At 34.2% G+C, this 12,616-nt stretch overlaps 1 pseudogene; it reads left to right on the top strand.

Moving 5' to 3' along the window:
* Positions 1–3,138: 3,138 nt before the first annotated feature.
* Positions 3,139–9,389, top strand: LOC110704692 (annotated as a pseudogene).
* The last annotated feature ends 3,227 nt before the right edge of the window (positions 9,390–12,616 follow it).

Raw genomic sequence — 12,616 nt, 5'->3', positions numbered from 1 at the left:
TACAACCCCAACCCGAAGACTACGTTCACTTAACTTTTTTTGAACTTTTTTTTTTCTTTTTATTGAAGCCTTTTTGAACAAATATTAGTTTACTCTGTATTTTAGAAATAATCGAATCAAATCAAATCAACCATATTTTTTAACTAGCGTTAACTTACCCCTAAAGTTTAATTTTGTAATAATGAAAAAATTAACAAAATTTTAATATTCATCACACATTATATATCTTTAATTTCCATTCGTGAAAAAAATTATAAAAATTTTAAATTTAGAAAGTACGAATGTAATGACATGTTATTCGATAATTATTTTTTCTTAAGATTTACGATATTATAAAAATAAGGTCTCAGTTTATCAAATTCGGTCATGTAAAATTAGAAAGAAGATTAGAACTATGAGCCAAATTTTGAAGTATATAAAAGTTGTGACTTATTAGAAACACTGTCTTATAAGTAAAATTTGTCCCGGTTTTTGTGCAATCAAAACCAACTATTTTCCTTAATGTGCACTCAAAAAGAGAAATTAAAAACTCACTAATTGCTCAAAATTGGAGAAGAAAACCAAATATTTCAAGAAAAATTTAAATGACGAATATTTCATGCCCCAACGTCTCTTTAAAGTCCTTTAATTATAAATCACATTTGATCAAGGATCAATTTGAAGAAATTAAATAAAAATGTAACCATCATTGTATACCATTTCCATCATTATAATGATTTTACTCCCTCCAAAATTCTTTTAAGTGGTACACTTCATTTCTTAGCAAATTATCACGTATTAGTTTTAGTTTTACTTTATCAGTTTTTCCTCGTATGATTCCCACTCCTACCCAAACACTCATCAACTACACGCCTACGGACAGCAACATGGTTAACATCTTCTCCAATCTAATGAAACATGAAATTACGTACCCCACTAAAGCAATTATTTTATTTTAACACTGTAAAATGTTGGAATACTTTCAAAAAGGTCGACTTATCAGTTACGTTTATCAATTATCTTATATAAATGTCTGAATAAAACTATTCAAGAAAATTTAAGGCTGTGTACCGTTTTACATTTGTACATTGTACTCGATCTCCATTAAAATCAAATGAAAAGTCAAGAAATTAAATATCCAGCGCATAACTAATAGCTTGTAGCTGTTGAGAATTCAAACTTACTGATAACAAGCATCTTTTAACCAATTGGTTGTTGGTGCAGTGTTAATTAGGACTGCATTTGATAGGGAGGACCCATTCAATCCCCCGCAATAATAATTGGAGGAAACTGGAACCAAACCACCCAAAACTGATCCTCTAATTCGAATTAGTCCAAAGGGTGAAACGGGTGGAACACCAAAAAAAAAAAATAACAAGCATCTTTTAAATAGTAACTAGTTTGGGCCCGAGCAATGCCCGAGGTTGCTACATTAAATATCATATTGTAATGATAATGTTACATAAAAGAGTTCAACCTATTTTTTAATTGTTTGATGATTATCTCAAATGTTTTTTTTCTATATATTTTGAAAAAAGCCTCAAAGGCAACTAGCTTTCATTAACAATGATGCAATATAAGAAGGAAAGTCAGACAGCCACACTCTCCTACCAGCCACCCACGGCACATAATGCGAAGTTCGTGAGCTACCCTATTTTCTTCTCTACTTACATAACTCCAATTAATAGACTCAAAATATGAAAATTCTACAAACATGATAGATATCATCAAGAACTGAAGAAATCATTTCCTCCTCTCTCTTGCGATCGAATTGCATTCACCAAACCAAGATAACTTTATATTCTTTTTATTTACATTTTTTTAATTGTTTAGTAATTATTAACTATTGAACATAAAACATGGTATTTTATGACATATGAAAAAATTGACATAATTTTTTGAATTTATGAAAAGTTAACATATTTTCTTGCAATCGGCCAACACTACCTATAGTGGAAACTATCAATCAATATAAAATCAAATTAAAGAATTTGTTAATCATCAGTCCAAGTTGAATATATTACAATGGAATAAGAATTCACAATTATTAAGTAGCGAAGACGACAACAAGTTCTTTATTTAATTTTACTTGATCCTAAGTTTAAACCTTGTTATTATGTTTAATTTGTATTGTTCAAATATAAGTAGAGTATTGGTTTCAAATTTTAAGGTGTTAAGAGTGATAAATTCGCCCCATAAATATTAAGTAGTGTTAGAACATGTCTTGAATTAGTTAGCGTGAATTAACCAAATTAAAGGTGTGATAATTAAGGTCAATAAGGTTTGAAATTGTTGGATGTAGCCCATGTAGGCTCCACAAACTTAAATTTTAACGAAACCATCAAATGTTGTTTCAAATAAAAAAAACTAAGGGTTCGTTTGACATTACTATGGTTTTCTATTATTTGATTTTTTGTTTTTTAAAACCATATGATATATATCACATAATGAATAAAAAATTATTTAAACATATTAAAAACATGATAATTTTGAAAACTGACAAATGAAAAGTGGAAACACCTTTTCTTGTTTCCTATTTTTGGTTTTTAGTTTAAAAAAAAAAAACAGGAAACTGAAAATAAAAAACGATGCCAAACAAGGGAATTGTTCACAAATCTATGCTAAAATATTAAAAGACGTTCTTAAGAAAGCATATGCGTCACGTAGACCATTTCACTTGTGCCATGTCACTTACTCAATATCTCATTATGTCACATCACCACTCAATCAACCTTAATCATGATGCCACGTCACTATTACTCCATGTAAAAACATAGGGATAAAGAGATTCGAACACTCAATCTCTCATAGCAAAAATTAAAAATTAAAAAATTCCAACAAATTATGATGTATGAAAATGAAAATACAAATGAAAGTTACTAAAAACCCACCTCAACTCATTTGTTCATAATCATTAAATTTACGTCAATGGTTAATTATTTTTTAGTAAATCTGCAAAAGTCTTAATGCTCAAAGAAGCACCGTTGAAGAAAAGTAAAAAGAAGTTGTACGTAGTTATTACATCATGGATAAAGAGGAGACTAGTTCAATTATACAATTTAGGCATTGAATGGCGATTGGGCTCGTTGTTGTGTTTCAATCCCCTTATATGTGTGTGTTCTTGTATGTAACTCCTGCAAGCATGCATTCATGTCACAAACTCACAATACCAAAACTAAAAAATCTTTAATCTATTAAAGCACAACCATGTCGAAAAGGGGGTTGCAAAATATTGTTGTCATTACAATGCTAGCATTGCACCTCCAAGTACATGTAGCGGGAGCAACTGCTTCTGCCATTTCATCACAAACAGCGCTTCCTAATTGCCCCGAAAAATGTGGCAACATTACTGTTCCTTACCCTTTCGGTATAGGTGATAAATGTCACTACAGTCCTCCTGTAGATGGATATTTGTACAACCTAACTTGTGACGAGAGCACGAATCCTCCAAGGTTGATATATGTGAGGGGCATAGAGGTACTGAACATCTCTACGAATGGTGAATTTCGAGTACTTAATCCAATCGCTTCTGTTTGTTATCACCATGGCAAACTCCTAGATAACACAATCTGAAGTGGGGTGGTGTCGAGAGAATATTTACTCTCTCGACTAACCAAAACTTATTTGGGGCCATTGGTTGCAATACTTATGCTTGGTTCTCTGGTGAATAATACGAAGCCATTTCAATCCGGGTGTTTGACTGTGTGCTCGGAAGAATCTGATGTTGCAGATGATAAGTGTTCTGGCAATGGATGTTGCCTTGTTTCAGTTCCAGATGGGATAACCAATTTGACAATTGAGCCTATGAGCTTATATAATCACACATACGTGCAAAATTTTTAGTAAATCTCTGTTACTCACTGTGAGAAACGTTTTTGTTTCTCACAGTGGCAATTTCGTAAATAAAATGTACCACCGTGACTAAAGTGATACAATTTTATCATCCATTTCGTAATTAAAATGTACCACCGTGACTAAAGTGGTACATTTTATTTACGAAACTGCCACTGTGAGAAACAAAAACGTTTCTCACAGTGAGTAATGGGGGCGCCCAAAATTTTAACCCATGTAGTGCTGCATTTCTGATGGCAAAAGATGTCATAAAAAGTGATCAATTTCCCTTCTCTATTAAATCCATTGTTCAAGCAAAAAATTATGATTCTTACAATAATAAGCAGCTCCCTGTAATTTATTCTTGGTCAATCGGAACACAAAAATGTGAGAGCTCCCGATTTTCTAAGGACTACTTGTGTCACGGAAATAGTTCCTGCCATGATTTTTCAAACGAGCAGGGATACCGTTGCCAATGCAACCCTGATTTCGATGGTAACCCTTACCTTCATGATTGCCAAGGTATTTACTTCTACTTAATATCTTTTATCTGCATAATTAAAAAAAACCAAATTATAATTTTTACTTGTATGGTTTAATAATTTAGCATGATTTAAATTTAAAGTAGATTTGATCTACCTTATTGAACCTGACCCATATACTTTGATTGACACTTTTAATGTCAACCATCTTCAAAGGCTCAAATTAATGTTCTCATTTTGAACACAATATTAAGAGATGGTTGATTGTCCCTCGTTCTTTGAAAAAAAAAAGTGAGTGAGTTAGTAATGAGCTAAGTCACTGTCATCACGTGACATAAGGCACACATCACATAACATATACGGAGTACAAGTACTTATATTACGTACTCGGTAGTATGTAGATGAGTTGAGTGGAAATTTATTATTATTTTTTTCGATTTTTTCATCATATACCCCTAAGTTTTATTTTTTATTCGCCATATATCCCTAAAAATTTTCAAATTCACTATATACTCCTAACTTGTTACAAAAATTCACCATATACCCTAATGACAACAAGATAAGTGGAATTTGGTTAATTAAGCATCAAAACCACCTTAGATCTCCCCCCCATCTCCGAAACCACTCATCTCTTTCTCAAACCCCCGAAACCACTCCAAATCTTCATATTCATATTCGTATGATTTATTTTGAGGATGAGAAAAGAAATTTGGGGAAGTTTTGAGGGTGGGAAAAGGAATGTGGGTGGTTTCGAAGGTAGGGAATGTATTTAGAGTGATTTCGGATCACAATTAACCCTAATGACTGATGAAATTAATAATCATTAGTCATCAAAGGTATATGGTGTATTTTTGTGAAAACTCGGAGGTATATGATGAATTTAAAAAAGTTTAGAGGTATATAGTGAATAAACAAAAACTTAGGGATATATGGAGAAAAAATCGGTTTTTTCAATAGAAAGTAATTATCTGGGGGCCATTTTTAATGGACAAAATAATATCTGGGGACCAAGTTAAGACAATTATTTAAAGACAAACAATTTTTTTTTCCCTCTTGCGCTTAGTTTTCTCTTCGTTCATTGGTCATCTACAAGGAGCTACGTAGTAATTCCTATTTTTAAAGCTTAGTCCTTTTTTTTTTTGTAAGATTAATATATTCATTTTACTTACGAGACTTTTAAGTGAATCAATAATTTTCTATGTGAGGTATAAAATACTCCCTCCGTTTTGACGTATACCGTTTACTGATATACGTAAATTTAGAAGGTGTGTTAAGTAAAGTAAAATATTATGTATCTTATTATGTAGACTCAACTTAACTTAAACAAATTAAAAATAATAAAAAAAAGGTGGGGTAAGTAAAAAATGTTGCAATAGGAGAAAAATAATAATCATAATAAACAAGTACTTTCTCTCTATTATTATTATTATTATTATTATTATTATTATTATTATTATGTGAATCAGTTTGACCCGCACATGATTTGGGAACGAGGGTTAATTGAGAAGTAAAAATAATATGAATAAAAAAATTGTGGGTAATCATTTGAAAGTAAAGGTATCGTATGTGAAAAGAGAGTAATGCTGGATAATAGAGAACTACGTAGAAATAGGACAATATACGAAGAGAGAAGAAATAAAATAAAAGAAAGTACTCCCTTTGTCCCTATTATTTTGCCCTATTTAACTTTTATGGTATTCAGGACTTGGTTGCATTACGCATATAGCTAACTTTTAAATGGACCTGGTTTACATTAAATAATTATTATGGATCACTAATATTATTGACACTATAGTCGTTTTATATAAATAAAAAGGGGAATTATGTTAAAATAAAAAAAATAACACAAATAATCCCAACTATGGGCGATTTACTTCTAATAATTCCAAATAATGTTTATTTTTTAATAATCCTAACTATGCTATGTGTTTGCCTCCAATGGTCCAAAGACCGGTAACCTGCTGAAAAAGTTTTTTTTTTCCGTTTAATATCCACGTGTCAACATTTAATTGGTCCAAAATTTAAAAATAAAAATAAAAAAAAAAAACAAAAATTAAACAAAAAAATTAACCAGCCACCTTCCCCCAACCACTAAACCCTAATTCCTCCCCTAAACTCGCGAAAACCGGCCGGCAACCCACCTTAACCACCAAAACTTGTCGGCCAATCCTCTACCGCCCCATCTAACCCTCCCCCAGCCCCAAAAACCACCAACCTGAACCCATGGAAACCACAACAACTACAACTCCTCCCCCGAGTTGCCACCGTAGCTCCTCCATAACCGCAAACAACAACAATTATAGCCCAGTAGCCCGCACGACCACCGAATACCTCAGCCGTCGCGTCTCAACCACAACACCAATTTACAGCAACAGCCACGCTAATTCTGGCCACCAAAGCAGCCGCCCAAAAACAGAGCAAAGCATAAATTCGGTGGTGTTCGTCGGAGAGGGCCTGTTTCGAGTGGTTAAGGGTTTTTCGGGGGTTAGGGATAGGTCGAATGGTTGGTAGAGGGTCGGCCGGCCATTTTCGGTGGTTAAGGGAGGGTGGCTGGCCGGTTTCCAGCGAGGACAGGGGGTGGTGTTAAGGTTTCCAATTAGGTTAGGGATGGGGAGAGGGTGGCTGGGAAATTTTTATTTTTTATTTTTTATGGGTTTTTTTTTATTTTGGACCAATAACGTGTTGACACATGTCATGATAACCTGTTATAACATATCGTTGACTTGTGTTGACCGGTTTGGGACTATTAGAGGCAAACGCATAGCATAATTAGGATTATTAAAAAATAAACCTTAATTAGGATTATTAGAAGTACATCATCCATACTTGAGATTATTAAAATGTACTTTTCCTAGAGGTGATCAAAAAAGGCCTTAACACAATTCTCATGCCCAAACCCGCAAAAAAGTAACGGACTAGTCGGGCCAAAGCGGGCTTTTCGGGCCAAGTTCAGACTTTTTAACTAAAAATACGTTTTTACGCTTGCCCAAACCCGCCCTATTTTCGGGCCGGATCACCTCTAATTTTTCCTTAAAATAAAGTCTATTATATATGTTAAATAAAAGACATGGTGTTATTATAAAGGTCGTAAGAGTTACAAGTATATTTTTTAAATGAATGTATCATAAAATGGTCAGTATGAATAATAAAGGTCACTATGTTAAAATTAATTAAGATCATTATATTCAACATAACGTCGACTGACATATGCGTATTTCAGGTTCACAATTATATTGAAGATCCCACATGTTTTAATAAAGATATTATGTTAAAATTAGGGTCAATATGTTCAAGAATATGTTGCGAGAGTATGAACCTTGGTCCATAAAAAAATTATTGTGAACAGGTCCACACAAGTTTTTTCCTCATTTCTATACACTTAAAAAATTTTAAAATTTGATATTAATAAAATATACAATAAAACAAACCTAACAAGACCCCGCTATATTTATATTATTTTTTGTTGACTTATGAAAATTTATGGTAAAGTTTTTGAAGTTTGAGGCAAATAAATGGCAACAGAGGGACTAGTAATAAACCATATTTCAATATTGTGAACATTGACAAAACTACATAAAGAAAATGAAATTTTAATTTTTTTTGCATTTGTTAATCTTCAGATATTGATGAATGTGCGGCCCAAATCAGACTCTGCGAAAAACCAGAATATTGTGTGAACCAAATTGGCAACTATACTTGTAAATGCCCTCCAAACTACCATGGCAATGGGACACAGAACAGTCCTTGTATTAGTGACGCTGTTGATGGGAATCCGAAATCGGTTTTGGCAATGATCATAATCTTCTCAGGTAACGCCACTCAAAGTAAAAGGGTATCAACATTTACACATCTTAGATTTCTCAAAATTGAAATTCAATTGATGAAAATTTTAATTTTTGGCCGAAATTCAAAAAATGTCACTACTTTCTCTATATGTTCATCATACACTATCATTGCATATATATGATATACAAGTATATTTATGACATTTATTATATTCTTCACAATATGTACATTGTTTAGGTACTGGCATTGGAATCACTGTGTCTATTGTACTCGGAGTTTGTTTGTACTGGCGGCATCAGAAACAACTTCTAGTGAAAGCACGACGAGGCTTCTTTCGACGAAATGTGGGGCACTTGCTACACCAAAAGCTGTCTGATGGTCAAGATGTTTCTGTTGACATGGTTAAGATATTCAAAATCGAAGAGCTAGAGAAAGCCACTAATAAGTACAGCGATAGCAATGTTATCGGAAGGGCGGCTTTGGTGTGGTATACAAAGGAATCTTAGCAAACAATCAAGTAGTTGCCATCAAAAAATCACTCAAAGTTGATGCTGACCAAAGTGAACAATTTGTCAATGAAGTGATTGTGCTTTCTCAACTTAATAATAGGCATGTAGTCAAGATCTTAGGATGTTTGGAGACGGAAGTACCTCTGCTGGTATATGAATTCATCGATAATGGGACATTGTACGACCATCTTCACGACGAAACAAAGGCTTCTCTTCTCTCATGGGATATTCGACTAAGGATTGCAGTAGAAGTCGCGGAGGTGTTGTCCTACTTACACACTACTATCTCTATACCGATAATTCATAGGGATATGAAGTCTATGAATATTCTCCTAGACAAAAATTACATGGCTAAAGTGTCTGATTTTGGAGCATCGAGGTTGGTTCCAATGGACCAAGAAAACTTGGCTACCATGGTACTAGGAACATATGGTTACTTAGACCCCGAGTATTTCCAAACAAGCGAGCTCACTCAAAAGAGCGATGTCTACAGCTTTGGTGTTGTCCTAGTAGAACTTTTGACTAGGCAAAGAGTAGTTTCATTCCATAGACCGGAAAATGACCGATGCCTTGCCTTCTATTTTCTTCGAAAATTGAAGGAAGAAAGACTAGAAGATATTCTTGACAACGACATTGTGAGAAATGGAGCCATTCACCATCAGGGAAGTCGCTGATCTTGCACAAAGATGCTTGTACGTAAATGGTGATGAGCAGTGGCGGACTTGGGCTTAGACCTGGTGGGTCAAGTGACTCACCAGGCCCAAAAAAAAATTTTAAGTTATTTTTTAAAAAAAAAAAAAAATTAAAATGGAGCCATTCACCATCAGGTAATGGAAGTCGCTGATTTTGCACAAAGATGCTTGTGTTGTGCACCGGAGAAGAGTTGCCGCCGAGTTAGAGAATCGGACGTATGTCGGATGGATCACGTCGATGGTCTAGAAGTGATGCCGTTAGCCAAGAACAGATAACACAAGAGTCGATCGATGATTCTGTAGGGTGCTACACCAAGGACTCATCCAGCATCCATATAAATAGTAGTCTTTATAATTCTTTAGCCTATGGAAGATAAAAAGCTACGTTATAATTTGTGTATTTTTATTTATTTTAGTTTTACCATTTCTCGTTTATGTCTTTAGATTTTAATTAGCTTCATTCCTTTAAATTTGGATATTGGCTATTGAAGTGTTGTCTTCTGGCTACTTATCTTCCTAGATCAGATGTACTCTTATCATGTATTATATTATAGTGTTGGCTATTTGTACGGTGTGGCCAGCTAACACACAAGTAACCCCTGGTCGACTTAGTAACTCTTGACCGACCTGAACACCCCTGACCAAGTAACCCCTCCGACCTAGTGGCCCATGACCAACCTATTAACCCTTCTAACCTAGTAACCCTGGCCGACCTAATAACTTCTGACCAAGTAACCCCTGACCGACATACTAACCCCTGATCGACCTAGTAACCCCTAATCCTACACCACTTCAAAGCCTTAAACTCCACCACACCACCAACTACTGCACCTCACTCATCACACAACAAACACTGACCCCCTGCTGCTGCACATTCACCAACTCAATTCACTGTCGTACACCACCACCAACTCCCGTACCCACTACCCCACGCCAACAACCCCAGCCCCGATACACCACGCCACCAGCCCCTAACCCAGATCCACCTATCTAAAACCATTACCCAAACCGACCCTAACCCTTACTGTAATACCCGTATTTTACACATATTTTATTTTAAAACATTATTTTGTGAAGTATTTAAATAATTCGAAATGAATTATTTATGGTATTTTAATAAATTAAAAAGGTTTATTTTAATTAAAAGTCCATTTTTTTTATTTAATTGTTTTGGAAATACTTTATTTTATTAATTATAAACTTTGGGTCATAATTATTTTATAAAAAGGAAGTTTTAAGGTCAATGGAATTTTAAAGAAAGTCAATGACTATTTTGAATAGGAGTAGGAATCATTAAGGGTAGAAAGGAATTTAAGTTAGGAGGGTTTTGAGAGATGGTATAAATACCCATCATATGAGCAAATAAAACTTTGCCCAAAGTGGGAATACCCAAAGGTAAAATCTCTTTCTCTCCCCTCTTATTTTTCTTTCTCCTTAATTTTTCACCTCCCCTTTTATTTTCTCACCTCCACGCCATACACCCACACGCCACATACACGTGGCCGGCCACCACCATAGCCACCCATCGGAAAACCACCGCCACCAGCAGCGCCGTGGGGCGGCGCGGCAGCAGCCTTGTCGTGTGTGTGTGCGTGCGCAACCCAACAAAAAAATCCTCTCATGTTTTAAATTAATCTAACCTTGATTAATTATTGATTTTGGGTGTGTGTGATGATTCATGGTGTTTTAATTATGATTAATATGTATAAAAATTTTCAGATTTTAGATTTTGAGTTAAAAAGCCCCAAATTAAAAACCCTAGGTTTCTAAATCAATGTTTATTGGTGGAATTTGATTGTAGTTGATCAAAACTATTGAAATTAATGTTTTTAAACTAAATTACAGCAAGTTTAAGAGTTTTTTATGATGCTGGTTTATGTTGAGGCTAGAATTATGTTTCTTGAATGGATTTTTAATATTAATTCTATATAGTACCGTGATAGTTATTGGTTGGAATTGTTGATTGGATTGATTTTGGTGATTTATTTGAGAAGTATGAATCATTTGAGGTGAATTGTTGATTGGAATTAATTATATTGGCATGTTAATTATGAACCACACTTTTATTATTGGCATGATTGAGAGCATGTTTAATTAAACTGAATGTTTAATTTAGTTTGGAATATAAAAAAAGGAATTTTATGATGGGTCATATAATTTTTATTGATTCTTTAAGCATGAGAATTGAGCTATTAAGTGTCTTAGTATACAGGAATAAAATATATTGCAGTGCCTAAGTGCACCACCGAGAGATAGGATTTGTGTTGCTTTATGCGCTTAAGGTGTTATTTAACACCGAGGTAATCTAAAAAGGGTTCAACATTTAATTAATGTGGTCACTAATTATCCAAGAATTAAATTGGTATGTTTGATTGCTTGAATGAATTATGATGATTGATTGTGTTGTGGATTGAGCACCAAGTCTAAAATATGTAAACAACGTAAAGTGAAAGAGATTACGCACCAAAACTCTTGGAACGTATATACCTCGAGTATGAACATATGGGGGAGTTATTGGGTTTTGTGTTTAACCATAGCTTCTATTGGGAGTACAGGACGCTGTATTTTCCTGTTATTATTTTATGCGCAAGACGTCCGTCACTTTCATGTGACATTTGCCTACCCGATTAGCTCCCGGTGTAGTTTACCTCAATTTATTTGGGGCAGGGATTTGGTGGAAAACCCGTTCGATACATAATCAAATTAAATTAGCAATTCGTTTATTTATTGGTTGATTGTATTGTATGTTGTATGTTTGTAACAAGTGCAATAAGGTAAGTTGTGTGTTGTAGGATGAAAGCGTGTTAGTGTGTACTGTTTATGCTTATGTACTCAGCATTGCTAATTGTGTGTTTGTATGTTTGTTTGGCCTGGTCTTTATCTTGGCCCTATGACGACCCATCTCTAATGGCGAGTAGTGGGGACAAAGTAAAGAGAAGTTTTTCAGGCGATGAAGCATATTCATGATGGGCATGAGTGAAGAGCGAATCCTGTTTAGTTTCCATAAGAATATGATGTGTTTCATTTGCTTTGATTATCATATATTTGCTTGTGAGACTAACACAAGGGTTTTAATATTTGTTTTTGGGTTTTGATAAGGGCTTACAATGGTTCCAAGTTGTAGGTTGACTTTGTTTGACTTTGTTTTAACTTTACTTTCGTTGGTTTGATTTTTTAAGTTGACTTGTTTTTGAATGATTTTTAAAGTGAGTCTTCCGCTGTGTGTCTTTGATAATGCATTAGTCGTTTTCACGGTGACGGTAATGTCTTAGAATTTCCTATTCCGTATTTTAAAAAGGGCAAAACAAGTATTTAAGGAGATGAATTTTTAGGGTGT

This window comes from Chenopodium quinoa, unplaced genomic scaffold (genome assembly GCF_001683475.1).
Source record: "Chenopodium quinoa cultivar QQ74 unplaced genomic scaffold, ASM168347v1, whole genome shotgun sequence".
Taxonomy (NCBI): domain Eukaryota; kingdom Viridiplantae; phylum Streptophyta; class Magnoliopsida; order Caryophyllales; family Amaranthaceae; genus Chenopodium; species Chenopodium quinoa.
Note: the sequence above shows the minus strand (reverse complement) of the source record. Positions and strands in the feature narration are given on the sequence as shown.